At 41.7% G+C, this 13,857-nt stretch overlaps 2 pseudogenes across 2 annotated transcripts; both read right to left on the bottom strand.

Moving 5' to 3' along the window:
- Positions 1-729: 729 nt before the first annotated feature.
- LOC137738650 (uncharacterized) lies at positions 730-3,007 on the bottom strand (annotated as a pseudogene). Its single transcript, XR_015955847.1, has 4 exons — positions 2,693-3,007; positions 2,517-2,607; positions 2,221-2,267; positions 730-1,853 (listed from the first exon to the last, which is right to left on the bottom strand). The product of XR_015955847.1 is annotated as an uncharacterized LOC137738650 (transcript).
- Positions 3,008-8,896: 5,889 nt separating this feature from the next.
- Positions 8,897-10,252, bottom strand: LOC137748968 (putative carboxylesterase 8 pseudogene; annotated as a pseudogene). Its single transcript, XR_015955845.1, has one exon. The product of XR_015955845.1 is annotated as a putative carboxylesterase 8 pseudogene (transcript).
- Between the last annotated feature and the right edge of the window lie 3,605 nt (positions 10,253-13,857).

Below are 13,857 nucleotides of genomic sequence, written 5' to 3'. Positions count from 1 at the left end.
AGCTTAAAAGACTATAATAAGTAGTAATTAGCTAACTAAGTGCAAGGAAACAACATAACTAAGTAGCATAAATATGCTTCTATCAAAGGGTGTGGGAAGCTCTCTCCCTTCAAGGGTGTGGGTAGCTCTCTCCCTTGGGTGTGAGAAGTTCTCTCTTTTCAAGGGTGTGGGAAGCTTCATCCCTTCAAAGTGTGGGAAGCTTCCTTCCCTCAAAATATGGGAAGCTCCCTCCCTTCAAGGGTGTGGAAAGCTCAACCCTTCAATGTGTAAGAAGCTCAACCCTTCGACGTGTGGAAAGTTTCCTTCCCTTTGAAGTGTGGGAAGCTCCTTCCTTTCAAGGGTGTGGGAAGCTTCCTTCCCTCAAAGTGTGGGAAGCTCCCTTCCTTCAAGGGTGTGGAAAGCTCCTCCCTTCAAGGGTGTGGGAAGCTCTACCCTTCAAAGTGTGGGAAGCATTTTATAGGACTCCATAAATTGATTTTGCTTATGCACTCTTGGGCAAGAGTGTGGAAGGCAATCTACATGTTGTTAGGGCTGGGTTCGGTTCTAATCGGTTCGGTTTTTTCTCAAAACCGAAACCGAACCGAAATTTCGGTTCGGTTCAATTTTTTTTCGGTTTTTTTCGGTTCGGTTTTTTTCGGTTCGGTTTTTCTCGGTTCGGTTTCGGTTTTTTTCGGTTTTTTTTTTTTTTTTTTTTCTCCCTCCAAAATTATTAAAAAAAAAATGGAAATATGAAAGTTCACATTCAAAGCCACTTCTTCAAAGTCATCCACGGCATTATTAATTTTGTTTCCTTTGGGTCGAGGGCTGCTGCAGCATGAGAACATGGCAGCCTGCATAGCTGCCATCCACGGCATGAACAACAACGGGTACGAATATCCACCGTGACTGATCCTTCATGGGTTCTAACTTCAAATTCGGCTTCATTTGCACGAATCACATTGTAAGTACGAGCAAGCGCAACTGCATCTAAAACACACTTTTCGGCAGAAGGAACAAGTATGCCCGTCCATTGCATGCTCATTTCACGACGCTCGTTGAACCAAGTCATCAGATGCCGTCTGATACACTCCATCATCTGAATTATTGGAAGCCCAGATGCTTCTACTATCCAAGAATTTATAGATTCAACCATATGAGCAGTCAACTGCCCAAACCTTGTCCCCTCAAAATATGCTGTTGCCCACAGGCGAGGAGAAATTTGTTTAATCCAATGGGCTGCTTCCTGTGATATAGCTTCAATCTCAATAAGTTTTTGTTCAAACCCAATGCCAGTAAGAGCATAAGCAGCCTCCCAGAGAAGGTTAACAAGCAGAGGATTATTAAATTCCTTCCGTAAACTGTCACTTAAATAGCGCATACAAAACCCATGAAAAGCAGTCGGGAAGTTTAGTTCCACCCCATCAACAATACCCTTCTGTCTATCAGACAAAATGGTAAGCCTAGGCATGTACTCTGCATAATTTTCAAGCAGGACACGCAGCTCAGAGAGAAACCACATCCAATTTTCATCATTCTCTTCGTCAACCACATCCAATTTTCAGATGAGTCCTATCGAGACCAAGAAGAGGTCGACAGGCATTCAGAAACCCGTATATAGATGCATGTAATGAAACAAATAGGCGTTGGAAGGAACTATCATCAGGACTCCCATAAACCTGTGCAATACTTCCAGGATTGGTTCTTCTGATCTGGTCACAGTATTGAGGAAGGAGTCGATAATCTTCTTCAAAGGATCCACGAACAGCTGCCATGAGGCGTTCCTTTCCCCTCCATGCCTGCTTATACGATAATGCAATGCCATGAACTCTGTGAATCTCTTCTAGTATCTCTTTTGGCTTGCGTTTCTGAGTAGACCTGTGTCACAAAGAATGCCATTTGGATCAAATTTATGTTCTTTTTACCATGGACCCCGAAAGAACGGACATACAGTCCAATCTAGAGCACCATTTCATTACGAAATATAATTTTTTGATGTAAACTCATTCGGGAATCAGTAAAATTACAGTAAGTGCAGATTGAGATCAGCACAGAGTATCCGCTGGTGCAGGAATTCCTAACGAATAAGCTAAAAAAGGCTTTAAACTGAAGTATGAAACTTACCATGCTACGTCATACTCTAATTAGGCTGCTTAAAACTCACAAATCCTAAAGCTTCTGATATTTTCTCAGCAACCAAACAGATAATTTACAGAAACAAAGCTGAAGTGCGTCGGAACTTACAGAAACAAAGTCCGCCCAGAAGCTCATGCAGAAGTTACAAACTGAACCTGCAAAAAGCACAACAAAAAAAAATTAATCAAAATTTAAAAAATATCAATCAACAAACTTCAGAGATGGACGAGAAATCAGTAGAGATTGCATCTAATACAGTTAAATAAAAGAAAATATATAAATAATTGTTTCTAAGAAAACCATGAAAAGGAAGAGCAGAGAGAGAGAGAGAGAGAGAAAGAGAGATTTTCCCATTAATAATGCAATACAATCATCAATATACATCGCAACAGATGGAGGGTTACCTTAGGATTGTGGAATATACATCACAACGGATACCTCCAGTGCAATACATCAATATATCTGTCTTTTCTTTGTCAACATTTTCTAACGGATCTGTGGCAATGACCTGAATGAGATACCAATGAAATCGAGAAAAAAAAAATCTGCACACAGCAGGGTGACTGGGTGAGAGACTAACCTTGCAAATGAGGGAATTTGTGGGTCAAGACTGGAGACTAGAAACGGCGAGAGGAAGTCGTGGGTCGCGCGCGGGTTACTGATCACAGCAGGTCACGGGGGTGAGAGACTGAGAGAGAGTAAGACGGCGTCAATGTGTGAGGCAGGTCGCAGCACTGCATCAGGTCACAGGGAAGGAAGAAGACGAATCGGAAGAGCTGCGGAGCTGGGAAGGAGATGGTCCAGAGTGAGAGTGCTGCTGCTGCAGAGGAAGATAAGGGAAAGGGAAGGCCGGCGGAGTGTTTAGGGTTTCTCTCTGAACAACTGAACACTGAGGTAAAGACGATAGTGTGAGAGAGTGCTAGCCTAAAACGACGCCGTTGAAGATAAAAAAAATTATTAATTTATTTCGGTTCAGTCCGGTCCGGTCCGGTTTTCAAACCTCAGAAACCGAACCGAACTGAACCATATTCGGTTCGGTCCGGTTTTACCCTTTCGGTTCGGTTTTTTTTTCGGTTCGGTTTTTTTCGGTTTCGGTTCAGTTTGGTTTTCGGTTTTTTTCGGTTTTCGGTTTTTTGAACCCACCCCTACATGTTGTAGTTATCGTCTATGTGTTGAAGCTTAGTTGGCCTTCCCCACATGTCATAATTAATTAATTTTGGATTTTTTTTTTGGCAGATTTTTTTTTAACTAGTAAAAAATGTGGAAGAGACCACATAAATAGATTTTGCTTCCACACTCTTGAACAAGAGTGTGGAAGGCAATCTACATGTTGTAGTAGTTGAAAGTTCGGAAGAAACATATAAATAGATTTTGCTTCCACACTCTTGAGCAAGAGTGTGGAAGGCAATCTATGTGTTGTAATTGTTGGAGGTTTGTTGAACCATATAATACGATTTTACTTGCACACACTTGAGCAAGAATGTAGAAGACAATCTATGTGTTGTAATTGTTGAAGGTTTGTTGAGCTATATAATAAGATTTTGCTTCCACACAGTGTAAAAGACAATCGACGTATTGTAGTTGTTGAAGGTTTGTTGAACCATTGTTAATCCTAAAAACTACTTAGCCTACGTGGCGCGCATGCCGAGTAATTAATAAACTAATTACGTCATTCGGTTGAATGCAGGGCATGCCAACTCGTTGGTTGAGTTCAGCCGAGGAGTAAAATATGTTGATATGGCATTGGGCACGCTGCTTACTTCTTGATCTCGTGACTGCGGCCGAGGAAAGAACATGTCTCGGCCTTCAGGTTCTAGAGTCTGACGACAAGGCTGCTAGTTTTACGAAGTTCAATATCAAATTTGGCTTTCAATGTGCCGAATGTAGTAACCTAGTAACACCTCACTTCGCCAAGAAGGCTGATGAGATGACCTCTACCAAGAAGGACTCGAAAATCCTTGTTGACAGAGACTTAGATAAATGACTAGTTGGTCTCGAAGCAGTGCTGGTTATCCAAACTGAATGTGCTCCTCGGTCGGCTGATTCTACGGCTCCAGTGTTGTTTATCCAAACTGAAGATGTCATTGGTTGCCTTCACAATGTTGTTTATCCAAACTGAAGATGTCATTGGTTGCCTTCACAATGTTGTTTATCCAAACTGAAGGTGTGTTGGCGGAAAAAAGAAAATAAAAATCTCAAGGTGTTTGAGAGGTTTACGCAGGGCAATTGTGTGTTGAATTGGAGGGGCTGTCTTCGTTGCAAAATTGTCTTATATTTATAAGGGTGAACTTTCACAATGACCAGATAACCAAGTTACAGAGTCTTCCACGAACCATACCTTGTGAAATAATAATCATGAACTACCACGCATTATCCTCTAACTTTTGGTGATATCGTAAGGTTAATCATTGCAATGCATTGGACCTTTTAATCTTCACTATAAATCACCATCCTAATGTTTCAAACGGATAAAAATGGCATATTCATATGCTAATCATCCAAAGTTGCATCCTTGTACCATTGTTCCACGTGGTTCTGCATGCAAACCCATTCAAATATGGAATCCATGTAACTGACTAAATACCATTTTGATTAGGATAGAATCCTAAAGCTGCATGGCAAGCCTTCACATAATTCTCCTTACTGTCATGTTGATTGTAAGGGATTGGTAAGCAGCCAGCTATGCAATCTACTTTAATTTCTCCAAAATTCGATAAAACCCTTGATTATCTGCAAAAGAATCGCACTCATAACTCTGTAAGCTTTAAGGATATTTTCAAGATAATTACTATGATTAAAATCAATAGTAATGCTAAGAAAAATCTCTTAATTTTCATAGTCATCCGACGACCGCGATTGCTTGGGCTGAAAATGTAAAATCGGATCCAAACAACCATATAAGATGGTTTTGCTTCCAAACTCTTGAGCAAAAGTGTAGAAGACAATCTACATGTTGTAGTTGTTGAAGGTTGAACCATATAATACGATTTTGCCTCCAGACTCTTGAGTAAGAAAGTGGAATGCTTTGTTGAGTTTGTATATGCCTTTTCTGAGTTGTAAGGCTTGAAAATTTTCAACTGCTTATGAATGCTAAGAATCCACAGGTGCAAGTTGTACTATTCTTCCCTAGTTGATGAAAAGAAGGTAAGTTCTTTCATCACCTGGTTGGTGAGAAGAGTGGCGAGTTGCTAAGGCAAAAATCTTTACTAAAGTACTCGTTGTATCTTCCATTACCTAGTTGGTGATACGAAGGTGAGTTCATTCATCACCTAGTTGGTAAGAAGAGTGGCAAGTTGCCAAATCTCAACATTGTTTATTAGAGTACTGGTTGTGCTCTTCATCACCTAGTTGGTGATATGAATGTGTGTTCTTTCATCATCTGGTTGGTAAGAAGAGTGGCAAGTTGTCCAAACTCAAAATTGTTTCTTAGAGTATTGGTTGTACTTTTCATCACCTGGTTAGTGAAAAGAACAGCGAGTTGCCAAGGTACATTGTAGCACGTGCCAAAAGGAAAAAATGTATGTTGACACCCTTTCGTAATTATGTATGAATGCTTTGGAGGGTATAAAGTTTATGTTGATTGACATAAGTAATGTTTATGACATGAGTGATGTGCATGACATGCATGTTATTTATGAATGTTTTGCTATGCATGTAGGAATCCATTGTTTAGATATGTGAACCGTGTTAGTTATACCACTTAGTATCACTTACTTGGTGTTGAAGTACGTATGTTGAAGCTCTAAGTTAAAGTATAGACGTAGGTCATAGTTAGACCAAGTGTTCCAATGTTAGGAATGCAAAAGACTTAGACAAAGTTGTTTGAATTGCCTCTTCATTAAATATTTGCCGAATGGTTTGTGTTACAAAGGATGTCAAACGGTTGAAGGTCAAAACATTTGTAATGCGTATGCCTTTCTATAATAGCATTTTCTTTAGTACCCAGTCCTTCAATTTGAAAAAGCGATGCTTAACCCCATGGTCATAACAGTTGAAGGTACGTTCACCCCTGATTATCTTAATATGAACCTTTATTCCTCTTATTGTAATAAGCTTGCTGAAAGTAAAAATTCTTCCTCTTGCCAATAGGCGAATAAGCCTGGCCACCTAGCAAGTTGCTAAGTGGGGTAAAAGGGATGCAATGAGTGTTTGGATGGCCAAAACTTTCTCACTTGGTAGAACTTGACATTCGCTCCCCACTTGTTAATAAGGGTTTACCTTATGAGGGTTCCCTTGGTATGTCCTTGCCTTAGCAAAGGCATAATTGTAAGCTTGCGTCATCATCTCAGAGTAAGTCTTCCAAGTGTTAGCATTGATCATTTACTTAAAGTAGAATTCACGCATGCCTACCATGAAGGCCTTAAGTGTTGTTTTGTCATCTGCCTCAGCGCAACGAGAGTACTCGTGGTTGAAGCGATCGACATATTCACACAATGACTTGTTTGATTTTTGACAAATAGTGTATAACTCATCAGCGAAGTGTAAGTGATCAGCTTGGATGATGTGTTGGGCCATAAAAAGTCTCCTCAGCTCAGCGAAAGAATCTACCGTATCAGGTTAAATACCACAATAACAATTAAGAGTTCCACCAGAGAGAATGAGGGGAAAAATGAGATATCGTTCCTCATTACTGTATCTTCGGTATGACATGGTGGATTAAAAAAGGTGGATATGTTCAATTGGATATTCTCTCCCTGTATTCGATTGCAAGCCAAGCTTCTATTTTATTTCTCCTCATAGAGGAGTGCAAAAGATCATCCTTATCAGAGGGCTTGGCCTTGGCTAATTCCAGTCAGGTATCCTAGCATGACGTTCAGCCTTTAACTTGTTCACTTCCTCAAAGAGTTGCAAGATAAAGGGGTCCTAAGTGGAGTCTGACGTCATTGAAGCTTTCTTTTGTAGGTTTCTATCATTTCTTGAAAATAGGGAAGATCGGTCAAGGATATGTGGCATTTCCTTGGACTCAACATATTGGCTGTTAGAATGTGCTTGTTGAAAGTCCCCCGAGTCTTCTACGCGCTTTTGTTGCTGAAAGGCTTGTCGTTCCTTTCCTGGATTAGGGGTTGGCCTACATTATGGTAGTGGACTTAACCTTTCAATGACCCTTGGGTCTTTGATCTTTGAGCCTATATGGATAGAATTTTCTCCACTTTCTCCACGCTGTCTCAAAAAGTCTCAACAGTCACGGTAGATGGCTCTCGATTATTCCATTTCTTTTGTAAAAAGATGTTTTCCTCCACATATTTTGCTTTGGTATGAAGAAGCTGGGTTGAAAGAAGTCTCGTATTGATCAACATTATGGCAAGAAGGTCGTTCCTCATTAAGAATGCCCATGTTGAAGATATGTGAAGTCTTATGTTGGTGGGTACTCATGTGGTGATTCACAGTCACGGGGGCGATAAGCTTGTAAGACTAAGTCTGTTTAGACTCGTGGAGCATCTCGAAGAGCTTTTCATATTGTTCTTAGAGGATCTCATTTCTGATCGCTATCTTATTGTTCTGAGCCTTTAGCTCTTCAACCTTGGCTTGAAGAATAAACTTCTTTCTTTCCTTCCTTCGCCGCCTCACACTAGGAATGAGGGCGGTGTCGTTCTGCGTGTTATGGCTACCTTCGCTCCCCATGTTGGAGAATGATGCCTAATCAAATGAGAATGTACAAAAGATGGAAACCAGCTTGACAAAGCTGGAGATAGTACAAATAAGTGTTGTTCCCACAGACGACGCCAAATGTTGATGCATAAAATCAGTGAAGACTTTGGAACAACGTAAAGTGTCAAGTTTGTGACCTTCGCTCGGTTGTTTGGTCACCTAGTGAGGATAATATGTAAAGAGATAGAGATAAGGAAGCAAACACAAGATGTACATGGTTCACTCTAAGTTCGGTTACGTCCACTGAGTAAAGGAGTTCTCATTAATAGTGAAGGGTTTACAAAAATACATAGGTTCAAGCATAATCATCATTAGTGAGTTCTAATGACTAGTTTAAGTACAATAATGACATTAGGGATTTATGTAGGAGAATGGTCTTCTTTTATAGTTGAGAAGAGTCTCCATCTTTTGTCTGCAGTCGATGTGGGACCCTATGAGCTTTATTCTGACGTTGACATGTGTCGTGCTGTGATTGGCCTTCTGGTTAGAAGAAAACTCTTTTGCTTTGGCTAGGGTGCCTCAGCATGAACCCCTTAGTGGATCCTTGAAGGTATAAAGTTGACCCGTGCTTGGTAGTTTCGGGATTGATCAAGTATGGTACAAACAAAGTGTATAATGGTAAAAAATCTTAGAACTTCCGCCAAAAGCATAGGCAATTGACAAAATAAATATAAACCTGGATCATTTTTTTTCCACAGTCTAATCGTGGGTATGAAAGAAGGTTCTCACTTCTCAGTAGAATATGAAATTACTCTCATTTTCCCTAAGTCATAGAGATGCCATAGAATTGGGTTATATTCCTCACCGAAGCTATCATGACAGAATGGAACCACATTCTATTCACAAGTGACAAAGACAATGCATTAAAAGGTTTCGCTGATCTAAATAACGGTTCAAAAAATGTTCGTATGTCATACGCATTCGAATGGCACCGGTGGCATTCTCAAGCGATTTACCATGGTAAATTAGGATAAGGTGGAAAATTAAAAAGTTCCTTAGATCCAAAATTTAGAAACCACAAAATTAGTTTGATGTCTGGTTTAAACAAGATAAGACTACCAAGTAATATGTAAATTATGTAATATGTCATCAATAAAAAATAACCGTGTTAATTAATACTTAATTAATAATCTAATTATCAACTAGCATATAATATAATTTACAAAATATAGTTTACATACATGATCTCGTAGCATTACCCGAAATTTTAATTTAATCATTGGATGTGCTTTAATGTGGCTAAAACTCCTTACAGGCAAAAGTAACAGCAACCAAAATGGCGTTTTCTAACAAGCCATGTCAGCTTCTTAGCCTTACTTCTCACGTGGCCGATTTTGAAACGACAACATTATCACCGTCGTATGCACTGCACGACTCGATAAAATCCCTAAGAATGTCGTACAGAACTTGGGCCATGCTGGGGTCGAAGAGGTCCACGCCATGAAACCCCTCCTTGTCAAACTTGGCCACCACGTGCGCCCCACGTGACTCAAGTAACGCCACAAACTCTTTCTGCCTATCCATCAGCGGGTCCCCACCGTACCCTCTAACCAAACACATCGGCAACCGTTCGATCCTCCCATCCCCACCTCCCGCCGTCGGATTACAATACTCGTGATCCCGATCAACGCCCTTTGGCAAAGCCATGGCCCACATCAAGTCGTTAGCGACCAGCGGCAATATCCGATCGTTGATCAACCTCATCTCGGATTCAGTCCTATGGACCCCACCGAAATAAGGCTGGTTTAGCATCAGCCCTCGGATCTTCATCGGCAAGAGATCATCACCCGAAACGCGTAGACCCGCGTGGTAGACAATGTTAGCTCCGGCGCTGCTGCCCATTAGGAAGGACCTGGAGAATTCAACGGCGTCTTTCAACCAGGGATCGCAGCCGTCGACGTCGGAGGCCTGGCGGTGGACCCAGGCGATGGTGTCGACGGCGTCATCGTAGGCTGAAGGAAGAGGGTGTTCGGGAGCCAAGCGGTACTCGACGGAGATAATTAGGGCTTGGAGAGCGAGGGCCATGCGAGAGCAGGAGTCGTGGAATGGTTTGGAGGCGGCGGAGAAGACGACGAAGCCGCCTCCGTGGAAGTAGATGATGAGAGGGAGGCGGGGGTTTGGGGGGAGAGGGTGGGGTTTGAAGAGCCTCAAGAAGGTTTTTGTTTCTGGGTTTAAGGGAATGTCCTTGGAGAGGACGAGTTGGGGAGAGTTGGAGTCTGACTCGGCGGCCGTGGCGGAAATGGACTCGGTGGGGGTGGGAGTTGGGGAGACGGTGGGGAAAGTGGTCAAGCGGGTGAGGGAGCCATCAGGGTTGGGGAGGATTTTGAGGAGTTTGTAGGGGTCAATGGAGGTTGGGGATGAAGAAGGTTGATCCGCCATGGATGTTGTTGAAACTTGCAGATGAAGTGTTTGTGCAAATGCTTAGCTGAAAAAAGAGGGTTTATAAGTTTACATGTGGAAGAAAATGAGTGATGAGTGATGAGGTAATAGTGGGAAAAATGGGTAGGTGTTTGGTGAAGAAAATTAAAGTCAATACTTGAAGACTACCTGTTTTAGTTGCATGCTATTGAATATTCGACCTAAAAGTCAACTGATTAATTGATTGGGAGTCAGCTAGGTTTGCACGCGGGTGGAGATATGTGTGTTAACAACCAAATTTCACAAGTCACTCAGTATTACGGTGGTTTAGTGATATTTCTATTTATTTGTAAGTGAAAAATTTTAGGTTTGATTATCGTCAAAAACGAATTTAAACCACATTATTGCTAACCCGTTGTAAAGTTTAGTCCACCCACTCCTTAGCGTAGATATATCGTTTGTTCGAGAAAAAAATAAAAAATCAGATCTCACAAAGATTTAACATGCAGCTTGTAATCAGTAGCGGAAGGAGATAGGTAGGAAGTGGGGAGAGGACGAGTTGGGGAGAGTTGGAGTCTGACTCGGCGGCCGTGGCGGAAATAAGAATAATTAGTCCCATCAATGAACCCAATTTTATTTTTGGCTCGTAGGGCATGAAGCATAGACTTGCTCCAGGAAGAATAATTAGTCCCATTCAGTTTTTCAGAAACAAGCACATGGCCAGGGTGATCTGAAGGATGAACATAGTATGGATTTGATAATTCCATACTCGGGTTGCTGGAATTGTTTTTGTTGGGATTGGATGTTTGGCTATCTGTCATGGTGTTTGTATTTTTGCTAGGGTTTGATGAAGGGGATCGAAGAGCCTGTGATGATACCAAAATAAGAAAGAGCTAGGTAGTTCCTGGGATTGATAAATGGAAAAATATATGAAGGAATATTATGGCTGAATGCTTTCTATATTCATCAGAGGCTATGTAGCCCATATATATATGTATACAAATACAAGTGGTAAAGTCAAATCATGATTCTAACCCTATAAAGCCGTGATCCCTGCACAATACACGGAATGGCCTCTCTATAAAGCCGTGATCCCTGCACAATACACGGAATGGCCTTTCTAGTTTAGACAAATACAATATTTAATTACAATATATTCTTAATACTCCCCCTCAAGTTGGAGAGTGAAGATTATGAACGCCCAACTTGTCTCGCAGCTTCACAAATTGATCCTTCCCTAAAGCCTTCGTGAATATATCAGCTAACTGAAAAAGCGTAGGCACATACGTAGGACGAACTATACCAGCTTGTAATTTCTCTCGAACTATATGACAATCTATCTCAATATGCTTGGTACGTTCGTGAAAAACAGGATTTGCTGCGATGTACAAGGCTGCCTGATTATCACAAAACAATGAAGCAGGAGTTTTCTGGGGAACTCGTAAATCTTGTAATATGTAACGCAGCCAAGTTATTTCCAGGCAAGTGTTTGCCATAGCACGGTATTCTGCCTCAGCTGATGATCTGGACACATTATCTTGCTTCTTGGACTTCCACGAAATGAGTGAATTGCCAAGAAAAACGCAATATCCCGTAACTGATCTTCTCGTAGTACGACACCGTCCCCAGTCAGAATCACAAAAGGCTTTCAAGTCTAGATTATTGTTGGCAGAAAATAGTAAACCTTGACCAGGAGTCCCTTTGATATATTTAAGGATTCGCATAGCTGCATCCTAATGCGGTTTCCGTGGCTCGTGCATAAATTGGCTCAAAGTACGAACAGGATAAACGATGTCCGGTCTAGTAACAGTGAGATATATCAATCTCCCAACTAACCTTCTGTATTTAGTTGGGTCATTCAACAATGCTCCATCTGTGGATGTGAGTGCCAAGTTTTGTTCCATCGGAAAAGAATTTGGTCGTGCACCGAGTAACCCTGAGTCTTGTAAAATATCAAGTGCATATTTTCTTTGTGACATAGAAATTCCCTTTTCTGAGCGTGCAAACTTAATACCCAGAAAATACTTTAGATCACCAAGGTCTTTGATGCGGAAGCGTTTGAGAATAAATGCTTTGAGTTGTTCCATCTCTTGGATATTATTTCCTGTGATAAGTATATCATCCACATAAATAAGAATGACAGTGATTGAAGTACCTCGGACCTTGGTGAACAAAGAATAATCTGCTTTCGATAGACGATATCCGGCGTTCTGAATAGCATCCGAGAAGGTAGTGAACCAAGTTCTGGATGCCTGTTTGAGTCCGTAAAGAGACTTGTTGAGCGAAGACCCGGAGGGGGATCCATGTAGACCTCTTCATGGAGAGTGCCATGAAGAAAAGCATTTTGAACGTCTAACTGGTGAATGAACCAAGTGCGGGCAGCAGCAACGGTAAGGAGACAACGCAGAGTTGTGAGTTTGGCAGTGGGTGAAAATGTTTCCTGGTAATCAACTCCCTCAACCTGTGTGTATCCTTTTGCAACAACACGAGCCTTGTAACGATCAAGAGAACCGTCAGACTTGTATTTCTTTTTGAAAACCCATTTTGAGCCGATAGGTTTATGACCAGCAGGAAGAGGAACCAAGTCCCAAGTGTGATTATGATGTAAAGCATCTAATTCTGTTTGCATAGCTTGTTGCCAGTTTGGATCAAGGATAGCTTCAGCATAGGTGGTGGGCTCAGATGGACCTGTAATGTTAGCTAAAAAGGAACAATGGGTAGAGGAGAAATGAGAGTTGGAAAGAAAATCAGAGATGGGATAACGGGTACCTTTCGCAGAACGTGGTGCCAGAGAAGAGTGATTGACCTGGTTGGACATGTGGTAATCTTTAGTCCATGCTGGTGACTGTGTGGGACGAGTGGACTGCCGGAGAGAAGGAAAAGGAGGTGGGGAAGAGATGGGAAGTGTAGGGTCGGTATGAGATCCAGTGAGAGGGTTAAGAGAAGGTGCGGGGGGTTCAGGAGGGGTGGGGACATGTAGTAATGGAGGAGATGTAGGCACGGGTTGGGGAATGATGTCTAGGAGAGGAGAAAAATTTGGGATATGTGGAGTAGGAGTGTCGGCCGGTGGAGGGACAAGGGTGGGGTCAGCACCATGTGGAGTTAAGGGGGTGTGATCGGTGATGGTGTCAGATTCATGAATCGGTGGGGTTAAATGAGAAATGGGGAAAAGAGAAGTGGGGTCCGTATTTAGGGGGTTAGTGGTAGGAATATGAGAATCAGGAGAGGAAATATTAGAAAATGGAAATGAAGTTTCATGAAATTTGACATCGCGACTGATAAAAAATTGGTTAGTTTCCAAGTTGTAAAGTTTATATCCTTTGTGGCAGGTGGGATAGCCAACGAAAACACAACGGTGAGCTCTAGGTTCAAATTTATGGGTAGGATGGACAACAGTAGCATAACCGAGACATCCAAAAACTCTGAGATGTTCAAGGGATGGGGGACGGTTGTACAATAGTTCAAAGGGTGATTTGTTGGAGAGGAGGGGTGAAGGTAAACGGTTGATGAGATAGACGGCAGTGAGTACACAATCGCCCCAAAAGATGAGGGGTATGTTGGATTGAAAGCGTAAAGCACGGGCCACTGTAAGAATATGGCGATGTTTGCGTTCAACGACCCCATTCTGTTGGGGAGTGTAAACACAAGTGCGTTGAAGTTCAATGCCGTTAGATTGAAAATAATCTCTCATGGAGAGGAATTCAGACCCATTGTCTACTCTAATGGTTTGAACTGTAG

Source organism: Pyrus communis, chromosome 2, assembly GCF_041283825.1.
Source record: "Pyrus communis isolate YQ-2024b chromosome 2, ASM4128382v1, whole genome shotgun sequence".
Taxonomy (NCBI): Eukaryota; Viridiplantae; Streptophyta; class Magnoliopsida; order Rosales; family Rosaceae; genus Pyrus; species Pyrus communis.
This window is presented reverse-complemented; position numbering and strand designations above follow the sequence as displayed.